General features: G+C 38.3%; 1 pseudogene across 1 annotated transcript in view; it reads right to left on the bottom strand.

Moving 5' to 3' along the window:
• Positions 1–15,335, bottom strand: part of LOC309621028 (olfactory receptor 11A1-like) — a 37,170-nt pseudogene extending 21,835 nt beyond the window's left edge. The window contains exon 1 of the transcript XR_014249905.1: positions 1–15,335. This exon is cut by the window's left edge and continues 12,682 nt beyond it. The product of XR_014249905.1 is annotated as an olfactory receptor 11A1-like (transcript).

Below are 15,335 nucleotides of genomic sequence, written 5' to 3'. Positions count from 1 at the left end.
AGCAGAAAAGCAACAAAAATCAGTGAAACCAAAGCCTGGCTCTGAGACAAGAACAATAAAATTTATAAACCTCAAGACAGATGGATCAAGAAGAAGAAAAAAAGACATAAATTATCAATGTTACAAAGGAAGGAGGGACATTACTACTGATCTTACAGAACTTAAAAGCATAATAAAGCACTATTCTGAACAATTTTTTGCCAATAAATATGATCAGTTAGATGAAATGGACAAATTCTTTGAAAGATACTACCATTGTTCACTCAAGAAAAATAAACAACGTAAACAGTCCTATATCTACTATAGAAATTCAATTCATAGAATCATCAAACAAGCAGAAACAACAACATAAATTATAAACAAACTCTTCCAGAAAATACAAGTATAAGAAACACTGTCTAACACGTATTATTACACCATCATTACTCTGATACCAAAGCTGAACAAAGGCATCACAAGTAAAGAAAAGTACAGACAAATATCCCTCAGGTACATAGATGCAGAAAGTCTTAACAAAATATCAGTAAATTAAATCCAGCACTATATACAAAGGAAAATGCATCGTGATTGCAGGCAGAATAATGGCCCTCAAAAGATGTCCATGTCCTAAGCCTCAGAATCTGTGAATATATTATGTTATATGGCAAAGGAAAACTGAAGATTCAGATGGAGTTTAAGTTCCTAATCAGGTGACCTTAAAATAGGGAGATTATTCTGTATTAGCCAGTAGGCCCAAATGGAAACACAAGGATCCTTAAAAATAGAAGAAGGAAGCAGAAGAGTCAGTGTCAGAATGATTCGACAGGAGAAAGACTCAACTGGCCATTGTTATTTTTGAAGATGGAAAGGACTCATAATCCAAGTAATGTGGGCAGCCTCTAAAAGCTGAAAAAGGCAAGAAAACAAATTCCAGGGACTTCCCTGGTGGTCCAATGGTTAAGACTTCATGCTTCCACTGCAGGGGGCATGGGTTCGATCAGTGGTCAGGGAACTAAAATCCCACATGCTGCGTGGTGCGGCCAAAACAAAAAAACAAAAATAACAAATTCCACCCCCTTGAGCCTCCAGAAAGTAAAATAGGCCTGCCAACACCTTCATTTCAGCCCAGAGAGACCTGAGTCAAATTTCTGATTTACAGAGCTATAACATAATAAAGTTGGGTTGTTTTACTTGTTTGTTTGTTTACTTATATTTAATTGAAGTATAGTTGATTTACAATATTATATTAGTTTCAGGTGTGCAACACAGTGATTCAATATTTTTATAGATTATACTCCATTTAAAGTTATTATAAGATAATGACTCTATTCCCTGTGCTGTACAATATAACATTTTTGCTTATTTATTTTATACATAATAGTTTGTATCTCTTAATCCCATACCCCTATCTTGCTCCTCTCCCCTTCTCCTTCCCCACTGGTAACCACTAGTTTGTTCTCTATATCTATGACTCTGTTTCTGCTTTGTTAAATTCATTAACTTGCTTTATTTTTTTTAGATTTATCATTTTAATAATTTTTAAGTGTACAGTTCACTAGTGTTAATTACATTCACATTATTGTGCAACCAACTCCAGAACTCTTTTCATCTTGAAAAACTGAAACTATATACCCATTAAACAACCACTCCTCATTCCCTTCTTCCCCCAACCCCTGGCAACTGTCATTCCATTGTCTATCTCTATGAATTTGACTACTCTGGGTACCTCACATAAGTGAAATCGTACAATATTTGTCTTTTTATGACTAGCTTATTTCACTTAGCATAATGTCCTCAAGTTTCATTCATGTTATAGCATGGGAAATGTAAGATTTCCTTCTTTTTCAAGGATGAATAATATTCCATTGTATGTATATACCATATTTTGTTTATCTATTCATTTGTTGATGGACATTTGAGTTGCTTCTACCTTTAGGATATTGTGCATAATGCTGCTGTGAGCATGGGTGTACAAACGTGGGCGTATCTCTTTGAGATACTGATTTGAATACTTTTGGGTACCTACCCAGAAGTGGGATTGCTGGATTATATGATAATTCTCTTTTTAATTTTTTGAGGGACCTCCATACTGTTTTCCACAGCAGCTGCACCATCTTACATTCTCACCAACACTGCACAAGGGTTCTAATTTCTCCACATCCTCACCAATGCTTGTTATTTTCTGGGTTTTTTTATGGTAGCCATCCTTACAGGTATGAGGTGATATCTCACTGTGGTTTTGATTTACTTTTTCTTGATGATTAGTGATGTCATACATCCTTTCAGGTGCTTATTGGTCATTTGTATATCTTCTTTGGAGAAATGTCTATTCAAGTCCTTTGCCCATTTTTAATAGAGTTGTTAGCTGTAAGAACTGTTTATATATTCTAGATAGTGACCTCTTATCAGATACACAATTTGCAAATATTTTCTTCCATTCCGTGGGTTACATTCACTCTGTTGATTGTGTCCTTTGATGCAACAGTGGCTTTTTGAATTCAAAATAGCTTACATTTATTCCAACTAAACTTCGTGACTTTGCCAGTTTTCATCCTTGCCTCAAATGCCCCCTACCTTTCTCTGTTTGGATAAATTTTATGCATCCTCTAAGACTCAGCCCAGCTGTCACTTCCCCCACTTCCCCCATTTCTGTCTGAGTTGGAAGCCTTAGTCCTATATTCCTAGAGTATTCTCTGCAGGTGCCTCTATTCTGACTTTAGTCTACTGCGTTATAATCTTCTGATTACCTTGGAGGCAGAGACCATCTTCTTAGTCCTCATTTTCCCAGAGCCTAAGGCAGTGTTTGGCTCATAAATGCCTATTGAACTAACAAATGTTATATTTAGCTGAACATTCTACACTAGAGAGATCAGAGGAAGTCAACAAGGATAGGGGGGAGTGATGATGATGATTACAAAGCAAGTGTATAATGTTTTACAATCATCAAATAATGTAGGCATAAATTAATTCATTTCCCCACAGGTTTATTGAAGTATGATTGACAAATAAAAATTGTATGCATTTAGATTGAACAACATGATTTTTTAAAAGACGTACAATGTTATGATTTAATATAAACATACACTGTGAAATGATTACCACAATCAAGTTAATTAACACATCCATCACCTCACAGTTTTTTCTGTTGTTATTGTTTTTTGTTTTTGTTTTTGTTTTGTGGTCAGAACATCTAAGGTCACTCTCTTGGCAAGTTACAAATTTACAATACAATGTTAATAACTATGCTGTACATTAGTTCCCCAGAACTTATTAATCATATAACTGAAAGTTTTTAACCTTTGACTAACATCTCCCCACTTCCCCCACCTCCCAGTGCCTGACAACCACCATCCTACTCTCTGGTTCTATAAGTTATACATTTTAGATTCCACATATAAGTGAGATCATACAATATTTGTCTTTCTGGTTTATTTCACTTAGCATAATGTTCTTTAGGTTCATCCATGTTGTTGCAAATGGCACAATTTCTCTTTTTATGGCTAAATGATATTCCATTGTGTGTGTGCACGTGTGTGTGTGTGTGTGTGTGTGTGTGTGTGTGTGTGTGTATGTGTATCACATTTTCTTTATTCATTTATCCATCAGTGGATACTTAGGTTGTTTCCATATCTTGGCTATCGTGAATAATGCCACAACAAACATGAGAGTGCAGATATCTCTTCATGATATTGATTCTGTTTCCTTTGGATGTATACCTGGAAGTGGGATTGCTGGATCATATGATTGTTCTATTTTTAATTTTTTGAGAAACCTCAGCACTTTGTTCCATAATGATTGTACCAATTCACATTCCCATCAACAGTGTAAAAGCATCCCCTTTTCTCCACACCCTTACCAGCACTTATCTCCTGTCTTTTTGAAATTCACCATCCTAAAAGGTGTGAAGTGATATTTCATGGTGGTTTTGATTTGCATTTTCCCTGATGATTAATTAGCGATGTTGAGCAACATTTCATGTACCTGTTGGTCATTTGTTTGTCTTCTTTGAAAAAATGTCTATTCAGGTCCTTTGTTCATTTTTATAAGTTATTTATTAAACATTTTTTAAATTGAAGTACAGTTGTACAATACAAGTTTCAAGTGTACAACATAGTGATTCACAAGTTTTAAAGGTTATACTCCATTTATAGTTCTGAAATAGTGGCTATATTTCCCTATACTGTACAATATATCCTTGTTGTTTATTTGCTTTATACATAGTAGTTTGTACCTCTTAATTGTCTAGCCTTATCTTTCCCTCCCCCTTCCCTCTCCCTGTTGGCAACCACTAATTTGTTCTCTATATCTGTGAGCCTGTTTCTGTTTTGTTATATTTGTTTTATTTTTTTAGATTCCACATGTTAGTGATAACATAGAGTATTTGTCTCTCTCTGTATGACATATTGCACTAAGCATAATACCCTCTAGGCCCATCAACCACGTTGTTGCAAATGGCAGAATTTCATCCTTTTCTATGGCTGAGTAATATTCCAGTATGTATGTGTGTGTGTGTATGTGTGTGTATATATATATATATATATATATATATATATATATATATATATATATATACATACCACATCTTCTTTATCAGTTCTTCTGTTGGTGGACACTTAGGTTGCTTTCATATCTTGGCTTTTGTAAATAATGCTGCTATGAATATTGAGGTGCATGTATTTTTTTTAAACATCTTTATTGGAGTAAAGACACAGATGTAGAGAATGGACTTGAGGTGCATGTATTTTTTTAATTAGTGTTTTAATCTTCTTCAGGTATACAACCAGGAGTGGAATTGCTGGCTCATATGGTAGTTCTATTTTTAGTTTTTTGAGGAACCTCCATAATGTTATCCATAATGGCTGCACCAATTTACATTCCTACCAACAGTGTACTAGGGTTCCCTTTTCTCCACATCTTTGCCAACGTTTGTTCTTTGTACACTTTTTGATGATAGCCATTCTGACAGATGTAAGGTGATATCTCATTGTGGTTTTGATTTGTATTTTTCTGATGATTAGCGATGTTGAGCATCTTTTCATGTGCCTGTTGGCCATCATATTTCCAAAGCCGTGTTGTTTTAAGCCACTAAGTTTGTGGTAATTTGTTACAGCAGCAATATGAAAGTAATACAGGGGCCTTAATGGGTGGCCCCTGTATTTAAGGTTGAGGTAATCCATCAAGAACTACCGCTCACTCTTTCCAAATTAAGAACATGCCAAATTTGGCTGCTAAATGGAAAAGCAGTGGGAATAATCACCCTTTCTCTAAATAGGTCTTGTATCATGAGTTTTAATCCTTAAGGGTCCTATTTTATGTTGGGCCAAATTGACTAGAATAGCCAAAACTATTTCGAAACAGAACAGCATTGAAAGACTTACACTACTTACTTTCTTTTTTTTTAATGGAAAATTTAATCACATACCAAAGTGGAGAGAATGTGCCTCCATCTACACATCACCTAGCTTCAACAATGACCAACTCAGCTGTTTTATTTCCTCTACATCTCTATCCAATTTTCCCTCACCAGCTATCTTGAAGCAGATCACAGCCATCATATATTTTATAATATTTCATAAAATACAAGGGCCCCTTTTTTAAGTATAACCATATGCACTACTTGCTTTCAAAACTTACTGTGAAGCCACAGTAATCAAGAAAGTGTGGTATTGGCAAAAGGGTAAACATATAGATCAAAGGAACAAAATAGAAAAGAGTATAGAAAAAGACCCAAAATACTCATGATCAATTGATTTTCAGCAAAGGTGACAAGGTATTCAATGGAGGAATGATAGTATTTTCAACAAATAATGCTGGAACAATTGGATCACCATAAACATAAAAATGAACTTTAACCCATATTTTAAAGTTAACTCCAAATGTATCACTATTCTAAATGTAAAACCAAAACACTTCTAGAGAAATTCAAATTGACCTGATTTAGGCAAAGATTTCTTACACAGGACTTATAAAGCACAGACGCAGACGTAGAGAATGGACTTGAGGACACGGGGATGGGGAAGGGTAAGCTGGGACGAAGTGAGAGAGTGGCATGGACATATATACACTACCAAATGTAAAATAGATAGCTAGTGGGAAGCAGCCGCATAGCACAGGGAGATCAGCTCGGTGCTTTGTGACCACCTAGAGGGGTGGGATAGGGAGGGTGGGAGGGAGATGCAAGAGGGAGGAGATATGGGGATATATGTATATGTATAGCTGTTCACTTTGTTATAAAGCAGAAACTAACACACCATTGTAAAGCAATTATACTCCAATAAAGATGTTAAAAAAAAAAAAAAGACTGTATGGTACTGGCACAAAAACAGACACATAGATCAATGGTACAGAGTAGAGAGCCCAGAAGTAAACCCATGCACATATGGTCAATTAATCTATGACAAAGGAAGCAAGAATATACAATGGGGCAAAGTCTCTTCAATACGTGGTGTTAGGAAAACTGGATAACTACATGTAAAATAATGAAACTAGAACATTTTCTCACATCATATAGAAAAATATATTCAAAATGGATTAAAGACAAATGTAAGACCTGAAACCATAAAACTTCTGGAAGAAAACATAGGCAGTACGTTCCCTGACATCAGTCTTGGTAGTTTTCTTTTGGATCTGTCTTCTCAGGCAAGGGGTAACAAAAGCAAAAATAAACAAATGGGACCTAAGCTAAAAAGCTTTTGCACACTGAAGGAAACCATCAACAAAATAAAAAAGCAACCTACTGAATGGGAGAAGATATTTGCAAATTTTATGTTCGATAAGGGGTTAATACCCGAAATATACAAAGAACTCATATAACTCAATATCAAAAAAAAATCCTATTAAAAATGGACAGAGAACTTGAATAGGCATTTTTCCAAAGAAGACATACAACACAAGATGCTAACAACACAAGATGCTCAACATCACTAATATGTAAATGCAAATCAAAACCACACTGAGATATTACCTCACACCTATCAGAATGGCTATGGTTAAAAAGACAAGAAATAAGAAGTAGTGGCGAGGATGTGGAGAAAAGGAAACTCTAGAACACTGTTGGTGGGAATGTAAATTAGTACAGTCACTATGGAAGAGAGTGTGGAAGTTCCTCCAAAAAACTAAAAATAGGGACTTCCCTGGTGGTCCAGTGGTTAGGACTCCGTGCTTCCACTGCAGGGGACCCGACTTGGATCCCTGGTCGGGGAACTAAGATCCCGCTGAGCAGCGTGGCAGAAAAAAAAAACCTAAAAATAGAGTTGCCATATGGTTTAGCAATCCCACTCCTGGGCATATATTTGAACAAAACTATAATTCAGAAAAATACACGCACCCCAATATTCCTAGCAGCACTATTCACAATAGCCAAGACATGGAAACAGCCTCAATATCCGACAGATGAATGAGTAAAAAAGATGTGGTACCTATATATAATGGAAATCTACCTAGTCATAAAAAGAATGAAATCTCGTATTTATGTGAAATACCCTCCTTAGTGAAGTATGTCAGATGAAGACAAATACTCTGTTTTCACTTATATGTGAAATTTAAAAAAAAAAACAGAACAACTTAGCAAATATAACAAAACAGAAACAGACTTACAGATATAGAGAACAAACTAATGGTTACCAGAGGGAAGAGGATTGCGGGGAGGGATGAAACAGATGAAGGGGATTAAGAGGTAGAAACTACCAGTTATAAAATAAATAAGTCACAGGAATGTAATGTGTGGCACAGGAAATATAATCAATATTTTATAATAACTTTGTATGGTGTGTAATCTATAAAAATCTCAAATCACTATGTTGTAAACCTGAAACAAATATAATATTGTAAGTCAACTCTACTTCAATAAATGAAAATAAATTTTAAAAATAAAATAAAAGGAGAACAATGATTCAAAATGAAAAAAATAGAAAGACTTGGTATGCATTTGTTTTATAAACCTAGTTTTTCACCTATCTTGCTGGCTTCAAGCAGGATACAAGTCAATTGTAATTATTCCAGCCACACCACTCAAGGACAAGTTGAAAGCCAAGGTCTTCAGTTCTGCCCATACTCCACCACTACAACTGGTTCAATGACATTTTTTATCATTGAATCAAGTAGTTACTTGGGTGACTACAAGCTTAGCCTTAAGTATGACTTAATTTGAAACATTTCCTTTTGATTCCTTGACTATGTGTTACACAACAACAATGAATAGCTGAAAATAAAATGTTCTGTCTCCATGGCCATACAACCCTAAATAATCAACTATAACTGTCAATTACTTGATGCAACTATCTGAATCAAATTGATTGAGCTGGTCAGTTTGGTTTGTTGATCTTTTCATCCTCTTCTTTTCATTTTCCCCACCTCCACAGTGGCTTCCTTAGAAATCTTAAGTTTCCTAAAAGAAGGTAGAAATTACCAGTCAAACAAAAAATAACAACATGAGGATAGGTGGGCTTTGGAAGGGGAATAAAATTTTCATAATAATGGACTGTACTCAAAATTCATCTGACCCCAGACAAGACCTCAAAAAATTCAGAGGTCTCTGCATTAATTCATTCATGCATTCATTTCACCAAGAAACTGCTCCCTTCTTGCACACTCTGATGGCCTGGGAGAAAGAAGTTGTAGAAGGAAACACACCCCCTCAGAATTCCTGCAATAGTATCCAAATCTGCAAGGGGAGGACAAGGTTAGAGAAGAAACCTTGGCAATATGTGAGCAAAAGTATTTCAAATCCTGACTGGATACAACTCTCTCAGTTAGGGACTTAGTCTGTGTTCAGGATACTCAATCTGTGACCATTTTCATGGACTCGGTATAATGGCCAGGGTTTAAGGGATCATCAGTCCAGACAGCACCCAAATGATTCTATAATCATTTCCCCCCTAAAGCCAACACTGGGGAAGACAATGGACAGAAAATTCTACAGTCATGACTGTTCCTGGCCCTATCCAATTATCCACAAGTACAAGTACTCTTCTTCAGCATCATACTGTCAGTCTATCTTATCTCTCTGGTTGACAATGTCCTCCTCATCCTCCTCATCTGGCTTAACCAACTGCGCCATGCCGTATTATGTATCTTTTCCTCAGCAATCTCTCTTTCCTGGACATCTGCTACTGCAATAGCATCAGCCCACATATACTGGCCAATGGCCTGACTTCTACCCTGACTCTCTTCCTGGCCCACGACTTTCTCCAGATAACAAACTACCTCCTCCCTGCTTCCACTTGGCTGCCATGGCCTAAATCTGGGCTATCTGTAACGTTCTGTGTTACTCACTTATTTAGAGAGGGTCTCCATGGGTCTGGTGGCCAGCTGCTGGATAAGAGTAAACACTTTCAGTGGAATCCTCATGTCCACTATGTCGCCACTCTACTGTGCCTCCTTTACCTGTAAGATCCAGACTGTGCTAAATCTGAAATTCTCTTACACTACTAGCCTCAGAGAACTGCTGCTGCTGGGTGGCAGTACATGAGCCTGATTTGGCCCTTTAGGTTCATCCTCATCTCCTATGGACCCTCCTGACTTGCCCTCCACTATGCACCTTTCCATCCTAAAGTCATTCCCAGCTATAGTTCCCATTTGGCTCTGGTGGCCATCTTCTATGGTGCAGTCACCTCTATGTACCTAAAATCTCATTCACTGGCATTCCAAGATGAAAACAAGTTCATCGCTATCTTTTATTGCATCATCACAACCATGTTCCACACCATTATCTGTAGCCTGAAGCAAGGATGTGAAGAATGCCTTTATAAGGTAGGTAGGTAGAAGTAACTTATATTCATGAACTGAGACTTACTGCATGAGGCTCACGTATGTCTGGGAAACCAAGCATCAGATAACTTACTTCTATGCAAACAGACACCTACAACCCCTAAGCACCATGCCAAACATTTCTAGGGTTCCAGACTTGGTCCTAGCTCTTAACGAAACTGCAATGAGGAGCAAAGATAAATTACAGTAACAACAATATAAGAACAAAAATATAAGCAGGACATAGTAAGTGCTACAAAAGATCTAAATCAAAATCATGGCATCCTGAAGAGAATGAGGAAGAGCTCACTTCACATTTCTTAGGGGGGTTCATGTTAAGCTTCATGATGGAGTTGGCAACATCTGAACTGCCATTTTCAGTATGAGGAGAGTTTTTATGGGGCAAGATAAAGCAATGAGGAGAGCATCCCTGGCAAAGGTAACAGAAGAAACAAAATCATGGGGATGGTAAAGAGAATGATACAGGAAGGGGAGTGGGATTCTCTTTGACAGGAGCGGAAGGAATGTGAGAATGAGTGAAAGAAGAGGATGGAGAATTTAGCACTTATTCCAGCCAGGAACTGTCATTGGGGACTCTGGAGTCAGATTTTCTGGATTCAAATCCCAGTTCTACCACACAGCTGTGTGACCTTAAGCAAGTTGTGTGATCTCTCTGGACCTCCATTTATTAATCATAAAATGAGGGAAATAGTGGTACCTACACCTCATAGGGTTATTTTGGGGATACAAGAAGTTAAACCATGGGAAGTAGTTGGAACAATGTAAGTACTCATTAAATGTTAGCTATTATCATTGTTATCCTTGGTTTCCCCATCACCCAGTGGAATGAAGTGTTCTCCAGGTACTCATCATTTCCGACTTGCTTCTATTTACAGTCACAACTCTTTTGGGCACATAGTATGAGATCAACCCATGTTTGAACCATAGTTGAATATACGAGGGATTCAGTGAATGAGTTAATAATGAGATAATATACGAGGGATTCAGTGAATGAGTTAATAATGAGATAATAATTGAATTGCACTGAGAGTCTTCTTATGTGAGTCCCTGATGTAAAGTCGAGACCCTTCCGTGCAGCATATGCCTCTGTTCAACATGTGCTGCCTTTAGATGTCTGCATTTTCATTTATCCAGTCTTTGGAAGGTGGTATGGGGGTTACGTGTATGCAGAATTTATGAAGGCAGCCAGGAGAGAGAGGACAGAGCACTGAACAGCAAAGAGAACTCTGTTTGAACCCTGGCTTTGCTACCGTGAGATCTTGAGCAAGCCATTCAACTTATGAGCCTCAGTTTTTTCATCTCTAAAATAGGAATGATGATACCTTTGTTCCAGGGTTCCAGTGCCTGACATTCCAACTGAGGTTTCTTCCCAGTTTTGTATAGTAATAACGTGTTAAAACATGCTTGTTGGGTTTCCTAAAGTTTGACCTATAGAAGGGCAGGGACACTAAGCACACCAGAAGTAGGCAGAGTAAGGATATTCTGGGGAATATCCTGAATGTCGACAATTGATAACAGTGACCACTTTCCAATGCTGCTCTCTAACACAGCTGCCAGCCTACTAGAGCTCAGAGCTATTCGTGACTCAGTGCAATGCCTCCAGGCTCTAATTTTCTCAGTACTTGGCAGGCAATAGGAGATCAATAAATGTTTGTTGAATTGATTTCAGTTACAAAATCACTCTTCCACCACTCATACAATTCTCTGTCTCTGTCTTTCTCTCCTCCCAACTTGCTCCCTGCCCCATTCATGCATTCATTCATTCAACAAATACTCACTACCTACCTACCTACTGAGTGTCAGGCCCTCTGCTAGGTTTTGACAGTCACTACTGTAGTGAAAATTACCTTCTCATTCCATTTCCAGTCTCTGTCAGTCAGTCTGGCTGTCTGTTTGTCTTTCTCTTTCTCTTGATTTCATGTATTATTGCTGTGATTTTATAAAACTTGTTACCTTTTCCCTCTTTATCTCTATCTGCCCCTGCCCAGTCACCACTAACCCACTTTAGTGTTGCTCTGCCCACAAACCCTGAGTTCCTGGTCCCTTATTCCCCATCTAATCTCCATCTAGTCCCCAGAGACAGCTCCCTTTCTGGGGAAATTGGCACAGAGGACTTATTCCCTATACCACAAGAGAGGGGTCCCAGCTGGTTTCATGCTCTCTATGTGCAAGACAGACTAGGCATGCAAGTGAGATGGGACCTCCCGGCAGCCCTTCTTGAAGGTTATCACCTAAATTTCTAGGATCTCTAGGGAGCTTCCAGGAAGTTCCAGAAAGGTCCTTTTTATTCCTACTCCTCATTCACGCCCCAGGCATGCCCTGCCTGGTTTGTAGCTCCCCATCTGGAGTTCCCTTGTGCTTCTGGGAGGTGCTCAAACGAATCCATTCGTAGCCTCACTCAACCAAAATTCTGTAAGCACTTACTTCTCCCAAGATTTTTTTCTATGCAATTACTCATTTAATCCTCAAAAAGAAAACCAGTGAAGTATTAACATTGTCTCCCATTTACGAATGAGGAAACCTAGGCTTAGAGAGATGATATAACTAGCCCAAGGTCCCAGAGTTACTAACTGACAGAGTAGATTCAGAAATTTGAATCTCCTCCTTACTAAATATCTTTTCCCTCCAACCTTCACCCATCAGTGGACACCACATTATGAGACTGAGTTATAGACACGTAGTGATTAGTGACTGAAGAAACAATGTCAGCGTTTATATGGTTCTAGGTCTTGGCATTTCCAACTGCCAATCTGACATTTCCTCTTGAATGCCTTACAAGAATTTCAAACTCAAATGTCTCAAATCGAACTTAACATTTCCCTGACTCTTCCTTCTACTTCTCTCTGCTCAAACCAGTTCTCTCCTTCCCTGACAATAGCCCCTGTATTAGTTAAGGACACCACAATCTACCAAGTTGTCTGAGCCAGAATCATGCCCAGGAGGCTTTCTGTGCCCTTCTCTCTCTGTGTCCACCCTCACACCCATGCCCAATACTGATGATTTTACTCCTATGATGCTTTGCTAAACTCTGACCTATTTCTACATCCCCGCTGCCAGAACTGTAATTCAAAGCTTCATTACTTCTTGCCTTCACTTTTACAAAAACCACCACTCACCATTTCTTTCAAGTCTCTTTTATTGGTTCTTCCTCATCAATCCAAATGCTTAACATTGGAGCAACTCAGAGCTCAGTCCATAGACCATGTCTCCATCTACAGTTCCTCCCTTGTGATATCATCCAGCCACATCATGTTTAATATCATCTATGTGCCATCAACTTCCCAAATTTTAGCTTCAGAAGCACATATCCCCTAAACTACAGATTAATATATCCAACTTCCCGTTGGACACCTACACTTGGATGGCTAATAAACATCTTAAACTTAAAATGCCCTAAACCAAACTCCAGATCTTCCATAAATCCCAAGCCTATTCCTTATCTTAGGCCTCCTCTTCTAGGTAAATGATAACTTTGTTCTTTCTGTTGCTCAGGCCTTGCTGATCCCAAGATATAGCATACTCTTGCCACAGAGTCTTGCTATTTTCTGCATTCGAAATGTTCTTACACTAGATACATATTTAATTCATTCCTTCATGTCATCTAGGTCTCTACTCAAATGACATCTTAGCAGACATGACTTCCCTGAACACCCTGTATAAAATAGCACAACGTCTCCCCCATCACTCTCTACCCCTTTATTCTGCTTTTTTCTTTGAAACACTTATTATTATCTAACAAATGACATACTTATTTGCTTATTTGTTTATGATCTATCCCAGCCGTCTAGAATGAAAGCTCCATGAGGACAGGGGATTTATTTTGCTCACTGCAGTATCCAAAGCACTGAGGAGGGTTCCTGGAACATAACAAGTACTCAGTGAATATTTGCTAAATTAATGAATAAATGAGATAAATAAATTAATAGTTATATTAGTAACTATATATGCTCTGCATTCTTCAACCCCCAATCACTTGCTTATGCTGTTGTATCTGCCTGGAATGCCTGTGGAAATATTACTCATTCTCCTAAGTTCCAGTTCAAACGTTGCTTCCTCTGTAAAGTTCCATCAAATGCTCCCCTCCTCAGGCAGAATTAATCTTCCCCTTAAGTATCTTTGTACTGATCTAACCCTAATATATACTCTCTACTGCACTCATCAGTTTCTGCCTTAGGTTGGAGTTATCTATGTACCAGGATGGTCCCATGACAAAACATTGAGCTCCTTAAAGTGTGGTATTCCCTGAAGTGTCTAGGATAGTGCCTGGAACATTGTTAAACTGAATGGAAGGAGGCTGAATGCTTATTATCAAAGTAGACAACTCCAATTAAAGATAATTAGCCTTGAGAATGGCAGTGTTACCAGCAACTCAATTAATGAACTCTAATTGCTCTTCCCAGACATGGACATTAACTGGTATACAGCTTTGGGCTGTAACATGCATGGATCTCTTCACTGTTAACTTTAGTTCTGTGAGTTGTTGCTGCTGCCTGAGCAATGCTAGTGCTTTCTCTGCCCCTTCCTCCGAGCTACAGGCATAAGGACTAGGGAGTCCAGAGTGGGGTCCATGCCTTCCCCATTAGACTGGGGGAGACGCCCTGGTGTGGAACAATGCTTTTTTCTTAGGCTGGGGGCTACTTAGAGTGAGTGGACAATGTCTCCCTAGTCATATTGGGAGATCTTTAGAGTAAGGAGACCATTGCTTCTCCATCACACTGGGGATACATCAGGGTAACAACAGTTTCTCCCAACAGACAAGCTTCCCCAGGGTGAAGATCATCTCCTGTTAAAAGTTGAAGTCCTCTTACTGTAAAGCAACTGTGTCTCCTCTATTGGAATTGAAGTTCCACCATGTAAGGGACTAAAGTCTATATGAAATAGGAGAACCATCTCTTGGTGATCCCAACCAGTCTCATGGCTTTAAATATCATCTATATGCTGAAGACTTCCAAATTAGTATCTCCTTCCCAAGACCTCTCCCCTAAGCTCCAGATTCCTATCCACCTGTCTAATCTCCTGATTTGATTACTAAAGAGCCTCTAATTGAGCTCCCTGCTTCTATCCTTGCCACCCACCTATACTTTGCTTCTCAACAGAGAAGCCAGAATGATCTTTTAAAAATATAAGTCAGATCATGCCACTTTATTCAAAATACTTCTTTGGATCTAAGTATTTTTTATTGTGGTGAAATAAACATAACATAAAACTTACCATTAATGATTTTTAGTGCATTCACAGTGTCGTGCAATCATTACCACTATCTAGCTGTAGAATTTTATCACCCCTACAGGAAACCCCATATCCATTAAATAGTCAATCCCCATTCTGCCCTCTAACCAGCCCCTAGCAACCACTAATCTGCCTTCTGTCGCTATGGATTTGCCTATTTTAAACATTTCATATAAATGGAACTATACAATATGTGGCCTTTTGTGTATGGCTTCCTTCACCTATCATGATGTTTTCAAGGTTCATCCATGTTGTAGCATGTACCCATACCTCATTCCTCTCTATAGCTGAGCAATATTCCATTGTATGGCTATACCATATTTTGTTTATCCAGTCATCTGTTGTTGGACATTGGGTTG

Source organism: Balaenoptera borealis, assembly GCF_965194805.1.
Source record: "Balaenoptera borealis genome assembly, chromosome: X".
Taxonomy (NCBI): Eukaryota; Metazoa; Chordata; class Mammalia; order Artiodactyla; family Balaenopteridae; genus Balaenoptera; species Balaenoptera borealis.
This window is presented reverse-complemented; position numbering and strand designations above follow the sequence as displayed.